This window comes from Vicugna pacos, chromosome 2, assembly GCF_048564905.1.
Source record: "Vicugna pacos chromosome 2, VicPac4, whole genome shotgun sequence".
In the NCBI taxonomy this organism is placed as follows: Eukaryota; Metazoa; Chordata; class Mammalia; order Artiodactyla; family Camelidae; genus Vicugna; species Vicugna pacos.
The window spans coordinates 5,918,233-5,933,984 of NC_132988.1; the positions used below are offsets into that span (position 1 = coordinate 5,918,233).

At 35.4% G+C, this 15,752-nt stretch overlaps 1 non-coding gene across 1 annotated transcript; it reads right to left on the reverse strand.

The window, feature by feature from the left end:
* Positions 1-416: 416 nt before the first annotated feature.
* Positions 417-489, reverse strand: TRNAA-UGC (transfer RNA alanine (anticodon UGC)). Its single transcript has one exon. It is a non-coding gene; the product is annotated as a tRNA-Ala (tRNA).
* Between the last annotated feature and the right edge of the window lie 15,263 nt (positions 490-15,752).

A 15,752-nucleotide genomic window follows, 5' to 3' on the forward strand; every position in this document is an offset into this window, starting at 1 on the left:
TTAGAGAACAATCACCTGAGATAATAGCACACGAGTCACGATGTTAGCTTAGAGGAACAATGCCTTAGTTTATCATCTTGGTTCCAGGAACTCTTAATCTTAGTTTTACCAGAACTGTAAACAATAATGATGTCTGTAACAATATACAAGTTAATGATTTTAGTACACGTTGTTAATGTGCCTTAAAACAATACCTTTGCCTACATGCAGGAATGTATGAGCTAATGGGTTAAAATCATATAAAAGAACTGCTGAAAATAAACTCGGCGTCCACTCTTGACCTAGCGTCTTGCGGGCTAGAGTGAGACCCTCTCAACCCCAACTTGTCTTGTCTTGCTGTCTCTTTGTTACGTCTTTCCTTTTCTCAGTCCTGCAGCACAGGTTTCTGGACCTGATCGATTGTCGGCAGGCTCCGACAGAGATACTGGGGATTGAACCCAGGACCCTGTGCATGCAAGGCATGCGCTCTACCACTGAGCTATACCCTCCCCTCCACAACTTTTAAATTTCTAACACCTTCTATGCACCGTCTTGATAAGTCACCGGAGGTCTGGTTGGAGTAACCTAGAACACATGACAATCATAGAATATGTTCTGGACCAACATAACCCTAATTAACATGGGACATATTTACCATTATCACTACAACATGCAGCGTATTATCCAAATATCTGAATTTCAGAAGTTATATAAACTTTTTTTTTTTGCTAATAAATCATCTCCCGTTTCTCACATTGCAATGCAGAGCCATATGGTTTGCTAGTGACTGGAATTGCTTAATGCCGCTTCCTAAGATTCTATTTTACATAGAATTAATAAGACATGGGCTTACTTTACTCACCAAGACGGACAGATTAGACAACATAATATGAACAGGGAGTAAGAGATTCCTAAAGTGGATGTCAGTTAAGTTGATAATAGGCACTAAAGCCCCAGGGCAGAGACATAATAATGATTTCTAACAAAGATCAGCAGCAAACTGAAAGTTAAGACAATTTACAATAGAAATGTCTATAAAAAAGCCATTAAACAAAGAAAAAAAAATCAAGTCATAAATTTCCAGCTAGCCTAATGATGCATTAAGGAGACTCTGCTTCATGAGAATATATTGTGACTTTGGGGAAAAAAATACTTGTACTTAAATTGTTATTTTATATCATTAATATATTCAAAAAATAGTTTCCAAAGTAGGATGAACACTGATAAAAAGTGTCCTATATCCAAAAACTACTCTATCATTATCTGAAAAGAACTGTTCAGTATCCACTTACTAGTCTCTAGCTCAGTTGCCAGAGGGATGGACCTAATAGTTTGTACCAACTGGCATATCTTACAAGAAGTGAAGACACTTGGATCACTCAAGTGTTTATGACAAGAACATGGACCATACACCCCCTTAGGTCAGGCTTCCTAAGCAGGAAGTCATGGGAAGGCTGCTCAAGATACTTTCTTATATCTCTTTCCTTCATCTTTTTCATTGTTACACTCTTCATTTTATCAATTTCAATGTTGCTAATGTTTACAGAAAATTTATTTTTGAGGTTTAATATCAGAATTCAATGTTGACAGCATCTTCTTGGTATTGAAATAGCCAATACATTTCAACAGTTTCAAAATATTAATTCAGCTCTATTATGTTTCAGATGTCATTTTACTTTATTTGCACTATGCTGAGCATAAGATTTGTCTATATTTTGAAAAATGCAATAGAAAACATTAATAAAACATTAGTATAAATTGGGTCTATGTGTTGAGAAGGAGGTTGTACCAATCAAATACAATTAAATATGTTCAAAATATTGACTTTGGAAACAAATTTTAAATCATAGTTTTAATATGTATTTCTATTTTCTTGCATGCCTTTACCTTAAGTCAGATTAGCAAGTTCTGTGCCAAAAACCTTGGAAAAACATAACAAGGTAAAAATGTAACTAGTGTTTGATTCTAAGGATAGTGCAGTACCAGAAAGAAAAACAAAGTGAAGAAAAATTACATTTCTTCAAAAAATTTATCCAATGAACAGTTACCCATTAAATGTTTAGCAAAACTACTATATAAGATAATAGTTGATGGCAAGAAAATGCCTAAGACACTTATCAGCAAAGCTAATAATAATAAGGAAATTCTTAAGTCTTTTACAATTTACAAAATGCATTCATCTGGGTTTTGAATATTACGTGTCTTGAAAACTGCATTTCCTGTTCCTCTTGGCCTGCAGTTAAGCTGGTGACGTGGAAGGTACAAGTACTTAGAGTTGCAAGTTTTGTTTCCCGTCTTGGCTCTGCCACTTGGTGGTGGGATTGGGCAGAGCATAACCTTTCTATGAGCCTCAGTTAATCTGACCCCTAAAATAAGCTATTTATACATGTTATCTCTTATATTAATCAATGACCTCCTCCATCCTTTCCAGTTGTTGAAAAATAATTATACAGTTTTAAGATAAAAGGCTATGTATCTCTTGGTGACATCCTCTAGTCATTAAATTGTTCATTAGAGTTTTTATATCTTACAGGGCAAAGGTTGACAAACTTTTCCTGGAAAGTGCCAGGTAGTAAATATTTTCTGTCTTTTGGACATACTGGCTCTCTTGTAACCAACTCTGCTGTTGTACCAGGAAAATAGACACAGACAACACATGGAAAAAAAAAAAAAGGTGTGGATTTGTTTCAATAAAATGCTGTTTACAAAAACAGGCAGCAGCTGCACGCTGCACCATCATGTTCTGGAGGGAGAGGGTAAAGATAATAGAAGATAAGTGTTAAGAAGATTGTTCAGAAATGAAGCTTGAATAAGAGACAGGAGGAAAATTACTGATAAAACAAAACAGACTTCAGACAATATTGTGCACTCTGTCACTCAATTTTATGAAATTAGTAAGATTATTTCCAAAAATCTGCAAAGTATAAAGAGTAGTGATAGGTTTTCTATTCAAATATTATGACATAAGTTGTGTATTAATTTTATATCACATATGTTAAAGTTGACTACCCTCTTGATTTTAGGGTACCTCATTTTTCTCCTTCAATTATTTTGTATGTACAAATATTACATGTGTAAACACTGTATATATGTAAACATTATACATATATAACTCTCTCTCTCTCTCCATATATGTATAGTTGGAATCATACAATATGTGTGTATTCATTCAGCAATATGTATTGGAGTTTCCTCCATGTCTTTCTCATGACTTAGTAGTTATGAAAGATGACATTCTGGAACAATTTAAAACAGAGCCAGGGCAGCCACTCCAGAGGAACTGCCTTCATGTCCTGTTTTCTGTGCCTTTGAACTGGTACATTTCAAGAAGTCAGCAAAGAAATGAGACTATTTTGCTAAAAGGATGGATAAAAGTGAACTTTTATCTAGGGACCACTTCACTTGATCAATGAATGAAGTACAAATCTAGCTTTACCTCATCTTTTACCAATTAATGCCTCACCTGATTGATTACCTCATCTTGCATCAATAACCTTTTTTTTAAAAAACAATTTACTTCACCTTCCTTCTGAACTCCTATCCTGTAATAGGATTTCTTACCTTAATCTGTGTGCTCCAAATTGCAATTTGTTGATCTCAAACACTTGAACTGGACTCTTATTTTTTTAGAATTATTCATTTTTTTCACCAAATAATATTCCATTGTTTGGATGTACTGTAGTTTCTTTTATCCATTCATCTACCAAAGACATCTTGATTGCTTTCAAGTTTTGATAAATATGAATAAAGCTATTAACATCCCTGGTCAGGATTTTGTGTGGACATATTTTCAACTCCTTTAGGCGAATATCAAGGAGTGCCATGGCTGAATTGTATGGTGAAAGTTTGTTTAGTTTTTAAGAAACTGCCTAATGGTCTTCCAAAGTATCTGTACCATTTGACATTCCCGTCAGCAATGAATGAGAGTTCCTGTTGCTCCACACTCTCGTCAGCATTTGGTGTTGTCAGTGTTCTGGGTGATGGCCATTCTAATAGGGGTGCAGTTACATCCCACTGTTTTAGTTTTTATTTCCTTGATGACATATGATGTAGAACATGCTTTCATATGCCTATCTGCCATCTGTATATCTTTTTTGATAAACTATGTCTTAGGTCTTTTGCCCATTTTTAAATTTGGTTGTCTGTTCCATTATTGAGTTTTAAGAGTTCTTTCTATATCTTGGGTAGCAGTCCTTTATCAGATGTGCCTTTCTCAAATATGTTCTTCCAGTCTGTGACTCAGCTTTTCATTCTCCTGACAGTGTCTTTCAAAAACAGAAAGTTTAAGTTTACCAAAGTCCAGTTCATCGGTTTTTTTTCTTTCATGGATTCTGACGTTACCTAGTTTTGTGAACTAGGTAAGCTCTATGTCTCGAATTATTGATTTATTTATGTTTCCATGAGTTTCTGCCTTTTACTATGCCTTGTAATTTTTTTTTTTTTTTTGGTAGCTGGACATGTACTGGGTAAAAGAAGCTGCCATAAATAGGTCTTTAGTAATGTGTTGCTGAGGTGTAGGGACATGGACAGCATCCTGAGATTAGGTCTGTGATTAGGTCTCAGGTGCGTCAGTGAGCCTGTACCTCTGGACGTCGCAGGTGGGGCAGGATGGCTGAAGTAAGCCGGCATTTCCCTTTCCCACATGGACGGCTAGAACTGGCTAGAGTTGGATGTTTCCTTTCCCCCAGGTCAACTAAGCTCTGATAAAACTCCAGCAGGTTAATCTCCAGCTAGTTTCTTCTGAAGGCAGAACTTACTAAGAACAGAGCAATTCAGGATGTTTCAAAAGTCTTCCTTTTCTTCTCCTCCTTCAGGAAGCATGAGGGAACTTAGCTGATATTCCCTGCAAGAACAAGGTCAAGCTCCTGGAAATGAAAATTAACGTGGAGCCCCCTATGACTAGGGCCCCTGGAGTTTTGACGATCAGTCTTGTCCGCACTGAGCCGTCAGCCCTCTGTTAGCTACCATCCAGGTTTCCCTCCCCTGCGCTGGGCCCCACAGAGGTCTCAGCTTGCGGGCTCCTACTCAGACGAGTTGTGATTCTTTTATTTGCTGGTGGGCTCTCCAGTTTCACCTGCTGTGATGTTATAGTCTGAATGTCTGTGCCCCCCCCCAATTCATATGCTGAAAATCTAAAGCCCAAGGTGGTGGTAGAAAGTAGACCTCTGCGAGGTGATTAGGTCATGAGGACCCTCAAGAATGTGATTAATACCCTTAAAAAAGAGGCCCAAGGGAGATTCCTGGCTCTTCCCACCGTTTTAGGACACAGAGAGGTCAGCGGTCTGTAACCGGGCCTTCACCAGAACTGAACCCTGCGGGCACCCTGACCTCGGACTTTCAGACCTCTGCAACTGTGAGGAATAATTTCTGACACTGGTAAGCCATCCAGTCTGCGGTATTTGCTATAGTGGCCCAAACGGGCTAAGATAAGCAGTTCGCCTTGTGACCTTGCTTCTGTTATAGACCAGAGGAGAGCTGGTACTTTTCAGTTCAGTTTTTTGACTTGGTGTTGGGACAAAGCGGTGCTTTCCAAGTTTATTACATGTTGGACTGGAAACTGGAAGGCTAACTTAATTTTTTAAACAGTAAGTTTTATCCTTAATGTATCTTGTCGGACTAACCATAAACTGTAAGTACATATAATGTATATTATTTGCCTTCATTTTGCATACAGTCATCTCGATAATCTATAAAACCTTCACTAAATGTCTGACTAAAGCAATTGTTTTTAAGTGTTCTTTTTGAAGGATATAAGAAATTCTGCGCTTAATAACAAGAGAATTTTTCTGCTTGAACTTCAGTTCTAGTTAACACAATGATGAATTAAAAATCTCTAATCAGTATAGACTTTAAAAAATTTTAATTCCCATAAAGTGTCATTAAATATAAACTGTCCAGACATTTAAGCATCAATCATACAAATCACATTAAAGATGCTACTTAGTCCCTGATTTATTTTAAACAACATTGAATGTCATTAACATTCCAGTTATATACTTTGAATATTAATTATTGTGGATTTTTTGAGATACCTTGTCAACTTAAAGTCATTAAGGAATGAATAAATGAATAAATGGATGAATGAATAAATAAATAAAAATAAATAAGTAGTCTTGAACCAACTATTTCTTTTTCTCCCATTGTGTATATATTGCAAAGCTTGCACAAAAAAGATAAAATATAAAAATTGACAATCAACCACCTAAAAAAATTAATTGAGTATTTAGAAGAAATTTTTTTTTAGCATTTAGTATCCAAAGAGAAGTATGGTATGGCTTCAGTGATAATATGGAAAAATGAATCATGTAATTATAGATATGTTTTTATTTTATAGTTTTGAGGATTATCTGTACTATTTATAAGATACATCCATTCTGATTTATTACATGATGGTAATTATTACATTTAATAAGGCAGCAAAATCATACAATTCACCACCAGGGCAACCTTTATATCCACAGGTCTGCTGAACACGTTCTTTTCAGAAAATGAGTGTTTGGGGTCCTTATTTATACTAATAGAATTATTTTATATTTGTATAATAAATTTGATAATGACTCAAAATTTTTTTCCAATAAATCACAATATATTTTTAAAAATTAAAATATTAAAAGTAAGCTGTATTCTATTTCAACTACATGAATCTCCATGCTGCTCTTTGAAGGATTCCTTGATATGATCACATTGTATAAACTAAGAGGATTGTTTCTGAAAATATCACTAAAGCTTAGGCAATGTTACTTGTTTAGATACTGCTTCCCTCCTCGCTTTTCCAAACATTTGTATCAAAAGGAAGAAATGTAATTAAACTGTTTCATTAAAATCCAGGTGAAAGCTGAATTATGTTTCAGTTTTATGCATTTGTTCCTGATATTCCTCCTTCATGGAATGTCTTTCCATGTCTGTCTTCCTGGTCCTAGTTCTTACCTCTTCTGTATTGGACTCACCCTGGTTATTGCAGGATTGCCCTGCAGTATTGTAACAACTCTTGTCTGCATTATGAACTTTGGTCTTAAATTACCACAATTCCCAGCATATAGCGGGCTTTCCAGTAGATATTAAGGATGTTCCAGCTTTGAATGAATTTTAAACTTTGTAATGATGGCTACAAGTTTAATATTATTTCCACATCCCTCATCACATGCTTGATTGCCAGTCCCAATGCCTGGTGTTCAGTTTTCTGCAGTGACCTTTTTACTTCTCTGAAGTATTTGCCAATTTTGAACAATACTGCCATCTTGTACTCTTTGTGCTCTGGTTTTGGCCATATCACTTTCCAGGCAATTTTGTTCATGTTTCTCCAGAAATATCTTAGATTTGGGTCATCTCAATTTTTTTCAATTTCTGCCTTGTTCTGTGCTTTTCTCTGGCCAATCTTACCTGCTTCCGTTACTTAAATGATTAGCTATTCCCTGATGGGAATACTAATGAGTCATTTTTATTAAACGTTTTCCTAATATTAGAAAATTAATTTGCACTCTTTCACCTAATTCTCATCAGACCCAGTGGTGTAGATTCTCATATTGTTTCCACAGCACAAATAAGGAAAACGAGAGATTAAACTGAGTGCTGGCTGTGATGCAGCTAATTGTGTTGGAGTCAGTGTACAACTATGGATTTCAGACTTGATTCTGAGCTTCTGACTGGTACCCTGTGTTACCCTTTAATTATGCTAGATTGTGTCTTTCTAACCCTCAGATTTCTCCTGACCCCTATTTCACCTGTCTGCTAAGTCTATCTACTTGAAATGCTTTGCAGAGAAATCAGATTTTATTATTTGAAAGTGAACATCTCTTACAAGTTCACTATGTCTTCTGCTCATTGAATGTAATAGTCAACCATCCAGTTGTCCAAGCTGGACACCTCAGAAAAATCTGTGTTAAGCTTCCTCACCCTCCACAGTCAAAGGATGAAGTACACCCTTCAAGTCCTCTCAGTTCTATTTCACAAATACCCTTACCATGACGTGTCTTATCCCTAATCCAAACCACCATACTTCTTTTCCAAACTAGACTATTGTAACAGTTTTACCTTGCAGTTCAACCTCAGTGATACTCAGAGTTATTTTTGTGTAAATTTAAGTTTGAATTTATTTTTTATCTAAACCCTTCCATTTTATGAAAATCTTCAATGCTCCAACTCCATGTAGCTTTCTCCCCACCGTCTACTTCCAAGAACCCTATATTCTAGACTCCAGGGGATTCTAACACTGAAACAAGTTAGTCGTGCTCTCTTGTTCTTCTGGGCCTTTGTTTGTGTTGTTCTGTCTGCCTGAAATATTATTTCCTTCCTTTCAACCCAGTGGAATTCATTCCTCCTTCAAGGCATAACTCAAATTACATCTTCTCTCTGAGGTCTTTCTGCCACCAACTCTGACTCCTCCATCTTGGACAGAATCCATTACTCCTTCCTTAGGGCTCCAAAGTTTCTGCACTCATCCTTATCGTAGATATTATTACAATATATTTCATTGTTTTTTGTGCTTTAAGGCATGGCTATATTCTCCCTTGGCATTTAAAATACTGGCCATAATCAGTTTTCTGCTTTAATCCTTGGTATGAATCCAAAAAGGTCAACATCAGGTAAGGAACAAAAAGCGTTTTCTATGTATTGCACACAAAAATCTTTGAAATTTATATGTTTTCCTTTGTATCTTATTTCTTTATGTTATGCTTATTAGGTTTAGCAAATTTGGAAATATTATAATGGTAACAGGACACAGAGAATTAGAATTAAAGTCATATAAACATTTATCTAACTCTATATGCATCTCTGAATCATATTTGGCCATTTGTTAGTAATAACTAAAGACATAAAGTATAATTCATTGGCATTTCCTAACCTTATTTATACATATAAAATAATGTGATCATTCTCATAGAGTCTGAATGAAGAATTCTATATCCATTCTTCTGTGCAATTTTTCTTTGAGTTGTACAGATATCAATTTGATTAGTAATTGTCACTAAGAATTCTTTGCTTCAGATTTAAATTTTATTTACTGACTATTTTTAAGAGCTTTACAAAGTATAATTGTGAGAGGACGCTTGACATAGTTTAAGTAATAAGAGTTTTGAAGTAAGATAGACCTAAGATACAATTTCAGCTTGACTATTAATTAGTTGTTTGGCTAAAGGCATATATTAACTCCTCTGAATCTCAGTTTTGTCTTCTGTAGTATTGAGTAAGAATGACTTTTTGGAAACCTATTTTGAGTCTTAAAAATGGTGTACATAAAGGTCCTAACCTAAGGCAGGACACAGCTCATAATTGGTAGTTGTAAATATTGTTAGTCATACAGTGAATAGTTTGTTCCTGCAGTGTCCCTGAATTTTTTTTTTATCATCCACAGGATCATCATGAATTCTCCTGTGTCGAAATTTAATGGAGGGTTGCTTTAGCATTTGATTGAGTTATGTCTGAAGTGTCAGAACGGAAGTCACAAGATAAATGTGTGAGTGGAACGCTCTGCCACATCACTGATTTATGTGGGTTCTCTTCGAATCACAGGAGCAGCCTTGCTAGCAGACTTGGAGTTTAAGTTGCCTCCCTTTCCTGATTCCCAGTTGACAAAAGAGCAAACCTTGGCATGAGAATATCTGATTTGTTTTTTTCGGTATCTGGAGAGCTTACTAGCTATTGCTTAATTCTAACCCAGTACATTAAGTGTTTGCTCTAAAAATGGGCTTCAGAATATCCTTAAAACACTTGTGTGAAATATTTTTACATATTATTGGATTTAATCTTCATTGGACATTCTTAGGAAAAAAACGGAAGTGGCTGTTCTTTATAAGTTTTCATGTCTATAAAGAGAATGTGTGGATGGTTCTTAATGTTTGGGATAATGAACTAAATAATACAAAAATGCAGATGGCTGCATCCCACAGCACACTAGAACAGAAGCAAATAGTGAAGCCTCCCATTTAATTGTTAAAGTCACATGTGAAAAGGTGAATGACGGGAGGGAGCCATCTGAGATGGGATTAGCATTGGGATGAAGACTCAGCACTGCGGGTGAATCTGGATGCAGTGGTGGGAATGACCTGGTAGGTCTGCTCACATGTGGGTTATTGTCTGTGTAAATGCACCTGTCTTTTCCAGTAGTGCTGCTTGTAGTTTAAAGGCTTAGAGGTTGAGCAACACTTCAGAGAGCCTTGGTATCCCGCTGATTTTTGATTATCCATAGGAATAACTCAACAAATATTAACCCAGCAAATATCAGCTAGTGGCAATACTATGTGGGAAAACACAGCAAGGCAGGAGGGCAAAATTCCCTGGTCAGTCTTGACGCGATTTCTAATAAGGTAATCAGAGAACTATAAAACGGTATTGAAGAAAGTCCTGACAAAATGAGCGAGAAATCCATGCAGATCTTGGGGGACGGTTTTTAAGTAGAGAGAAAGCACAGACAAAGACCCCAAGGTGAGGTGATGCATTCAAGGAAAACCAGGAGTACAGAGTAAGGGGGACAGAAATAGGATGTGCAGAAAGGCCAGGTCACTAGGTGTGGTTACGGTGGTGGGAGGGAAGGGGGCAGGAAGGGATAAATTGGGAATTTGAGATTTGCAGAAACTAACTAGTATATCTAAAATATATAAACAACATGTTCATGCTGTATAGCACAGGGAACTATAGTCAGTATCTTGTAGTAACTTATGGTGAAAAAGAATGTGAAAACAAATGTATATATGTCCATGTATGACTGAAGCATTGTGCTGTACACCAGAAACTGACACAATACTGTAAACTGACTACTTCAGTAAATATATACATATAAATAAATATATTAATAAATAAATATGTATGTATATATGCATACACACACACACACACACATATATATAGATAAAAAGAAAATTTAAAGTATGCAACACAGAAGATGAGGGAGACCAGGTAGCCAGCTTCAAATGTTAGAAGGAACATTCACAAAAATGAGAATTAGTTGTGGGTAGTACAATGTCATATTTCAGGTTCATTATGAATTAAAGAAACTAATCTGATGAGCTGGGAAGCTTATCATATATTTATAGAAAAAATGTAATGTAACAGAGCCAACAAGTAAACTTTTGGAAATTAAAAAAAAAAAAAGAAATGGAAAGGATGCTAGATTTTCTGTATGACCCAGAAAACATCCGAGGAATTTGAGCAAAGGAACGTCATACCCTGGCAGCTGTGTTGAGGATATATTGTAGGAGAGGCAGGGACATGGAGAGACTGGTTGGGTAGAACTTTTTGCAGTACGTCAACTGAGAAATGATAACGGGCTCTTAGTGTCATTAGGGAGGTGAAGAGAGGTAGTCACACACTGGGCATATTTGATGATGCAAGAGAAAAAAGGTATAGGCTGGAAACTTGAGGATCCAGTGCACAAGTGGGAAGTTAGCTTCCCTCTGAGCAATGACAATTGATGTCCAGGTTGAGATGCAGGTGAGCTGGTGAGCGTAATGATGGGAGCTTGTGAAAGTTTTCTTCCAACTACTTCTAGTTCTTTCAGTGAAAAAGAGAAAGGAGATAGTGGAAGTGAGGAGGGGGTGGAGATTTTAGAGATGAGAAGAGAGAGGAAAAGTTGTAAAATAGTGTTGGAGAGTAAATGGAGATTCTGGAGGGTAAATTTGGAAATCAGTACAATCAACAGATGGTTATTAGGAGCCACTGTGGTTACTGGATTTGATTTTAAAATCAAAAAACATTTTGCACGGTTGTGTGTCTTTATCTATATTCGTCTGAGTGGGTGAGGTACTGAATACAGATTTCACTGGATGTCAGCAGGATTAGAATTTTGTACTGTGAATGGAACAAGTGGGTAAAACAAAGAAGGCAAGAGAATTGAGGGTCTGTTCAGGCAGTGATTTTAGCAATGGGGCATGTCATCTACACTAAGTAGGAGAGACTTGAGGACGTGAAGATCAGTGGAAGATTGGTGAAAAGAGATCTTGGTGCAATTGAGGCATTTGGGTGCAAGGGTACCAGAGAGCAGGAGATTCAGAGGGAAGCAATAGTGGAGAGTGAGATGTTTGAAACTGAGATTGTCTAGGGTACAGTCCTTTGTCATGACAAGGTCATGGAAAGAAGAGGAAGAGGTTAACCAGGACAGAAAATCATTGAAAGAGAGATTTAGGTACTAAAAAGGTAGCTTTTGAAATCACTAAAATAATAATAAAAGAATAATGTAGGAGAGAATTTTATTTTTTATTTTTATTTTTTAATTATTTATTTTTTAACTGAAGCACAGTCGATTACAATGTGTCAGTCTCTGGTGTACAGCACAATGTCCCAGTCATGTATATACATACATATATTCATTTTCATATTTTTTTCCATTAAAGGTTATTATAAGATATTGAACATAGTTCCCTGTGCTATACAAAAGAAACCTTTTTTCAGTCTATTTATATATATCACAGCTAACATTTGTAAATCTCAAACTCCCAAATTTATCCCTTCCCACCCCCTTTCTCTGGTAACCATAAGATTGTTTACTATTTCTGTGAGTCTGTTTCTGCCATGTAGATGAGTTCATAGTGTCCTTTTTTTTTTTGAAGTTTCCACATATGAGTGATATCATATGGTATCTTTCTCTTCTGGCTTACTTCAGTTAAAATGACTATCTCTAGGTCCATCCATGTTGCTGCAAATGGCATTATTTTATTCTTTTTTATGGCTGAGTAATATTCCATTGTATAAATATACCACAGCTTCTTTATCCAGTCATCTGTCAATGGACATTTAGGTTATTTCCATGTCTTGGCTATTGTAAACAGTGCTGCTCTGAAAAATGGGGACCATATGTACTTTTAAATTAGAGTTTCATAAACAAAGAGACAAAATTGGGTAATATAATCAAAATAAACTTGGGGAAACATCAGTAAAATAGATCTTAACTTCTCAGAGCCGTTAGTAAATCGATGAACCTTGTGCCTCCCTAGGAGAGCTCTACTAAACTCCGTTTCTCCAACACTTCATCTCATCTTGAAGAATCAATCAGTGCTCCTCAAAACTAATATTTTGGTGTAATTGGTAAATACCCATGCTCACGCAACTGGCGGGTAGTAGAACCAGGATTCTGATCCTGGCAGTTCAGCTACAGAATGTGTACTCAACCCATGAAGACTGCAAGGAAATTTAGGAAATTCCAACAATGGATGAGTGAAGATAGAAAACTTAACGACTCATTATAGCAACAGCACACACCTGCCATGTGTTTCTTAAGACATTGTCAAATAACCATAAAAGAACCAGTATCAGAGCGATTTTTGTTTTGGCTGATAAAATACAGACAGACCACTTGATAATCTCTGCCTAATTATACTTTGTTATGCAGGGCTAAACGCCTAAACACCTGATTGAAAAAGATTCCTATAATGGTTCTCTCCCATGTGTATGGAAATAGCCCAGAAATGTAATGACAGTGAAGAGCAGTGTATAAGATTTTATTTATTTTTTTAACGTTAAATTCCAGCAAGATTGCAAACCCTACATAGTTAGATATAAACCTACTGGTGTGTGGATGTGTGTGTGTGTGCACATTATTTTATTGTGTTTTTAATATCTTGTTGAATTATTGTATGCTCTTGTGTTGTCTGGGTTTGAAAAAGCAGCTCTAATTGTTTAATCTTTTGGGAACTTTTGGGAATTTTATTTAATTATTAATTGGTCATAGTCAGGCAAGCAAAGATGTCTTGTTTTAGAAATAGGCTCACAGTAAATCTCAACTTGTAGCTGTTAAACTACAGAGTCTGAGACCCTGCCACAAATGCTCTAAAGCTAAATGCAAAGTTATCTGTATATAAATAATTTTTCTAAATTTTTTGCTTCTATAGACATTTTTCTATGATAGAACAGATTTATATCTCAGTCCTCCTGAAATAGTAAAATCATTTCTTTGCAAAAGTGTGTGTGCATGAATGTGTGTGTGTGTGTGTGTGTGTGTGGAGAGAGAGAGAGAGAGAGAGATCTGGTTACTTAAGATTTTAAAATGTGGCATCTTGGATGGTGTGACTCGAGAGAGTCTGACATTGACTTTACTATGTAAAGTACAGGCCTTGGCATTTTTGTTGAACTGATTCAAACAGAATGGAGAGGAATTGGCTACAACTGGAATCTTATCTGCTTACCAACTTATTTGGATCTTAACTGTAAACTTCCTCTTGGTTGGTAATTAAATCAAATAGGAAATGCTGAAACTAAAAGTGATCTCAGGAAGCTGGCTTCTTCCCATGTTTTATTGGAAAAACTCTCCAAAGGACAGAAATGCATTTTATGTTTTTTAATAATGCATTGTTTGGTCTCAAATTAAACAATAAGGGACAAATGAATAGAACTTGTGTTTAAGTTGCCCCTGAGCAACTGTTAGTATCAATTACATGTCTATTCTGCACACCAGTGATTTCTTCCTTTTTCTGCTCAAGGTTTCCCTTGGGAAGTGCATTTAGTACTGATGAAATGCTGTCCCCTGAGTTTTTCCCATTGTTTGGATTATGATTTCAGTACTTTTTGGTATGAAGAAAATAGCACTAAAACTACTAAATAACTGCTCTTTTCAGACGTATTAATCCCTGTTTATCATTATTTGGCAATTAATTTTAAGAGCATGTTAACTAATGCATTATAGATCTCAAAGTCTTAGTTCAAGTAATGTTTCTCAAATCATTTATTTGTATAATTAAAAATGTACTGCATTATTTGTTTCATAGGTCTTATAACTGATAAGGGTAAAGCAATTCCACTGCAGGAACTTTCTAACAGAATTATTGCACGAGGGTTAAATGTAAGAATTCACTAAATTTCTACCTGTTTTGTAGTGGGATGTACAGAAAATATTATTTACCAGGATTTTCAGTGCTTATTGGTACAATGTTAATTAAGATTTGTTTTGTTTTCTTTAAGAAGTCTTCATAAATGTCTGTTTGCAGATTTTATTTCCTTCTACTTTGTATCTGACCTATTATTGACTTTTTTGTTAAGTGTCCTTTGCTGTATCTAGTTACAAGGATTTAGGACACTTTTATACATAAGCAATTAAGCAATTGTCTTCCTATTAATTTTATATTTTTGAAAAAAAACGCTTTGTATATATTTAATGTTACTATTTAATTTTTTTTTGTTCCAGAGGTATTGTGGATTATCACTCAGCACCTCACTTGATTACTTTAGAATACTGATGACATTTAAATTTGTCCAAGTGTTCTACCTCCGATTTAGAAATGGTCTATTTTAGAGACATTAATGGAATGAAGATATTGGAAATATTTGCAAATATACCTACTTATATGTATGACATAATCTACATTTTCAGAATAGAATTAGTGTAAAACAATAAAAAGTCCTCATTTGTCCTTCTAAATGAACAATGAAATTGCTCATGAAACACAATAAATTAGCTAATGATACTGCATGAGCAGAGATTGGATTATAAAAGAAAGCTCAAGGGTTTTACCCTGTGTTCTCAAAACCCTAGAGCCTGCAGCTAGAACTCTATTTCCTATATTTCAATGTAATAATTTCCTTTATAATGTTATTTACTTTTTGGAGTACTTAAACATTACTATGACAAACATTTCACTAGACTTCCAAAGGAGTCCATGGTACACAAAAAGTGAAAAAAATCCTGATTAGATATGATAAAAATAGCGAATACTGTATCATTGTTGACAAATTTAAAGGATTATTTGTATTATTTTTAAAGAATTCAAAGAATTTACTTGTTTATTCTTTAGAGAATTATTTAAAGAATTTTACTTGCATTTATTTATGAAATCCAACAATCCCAGGAG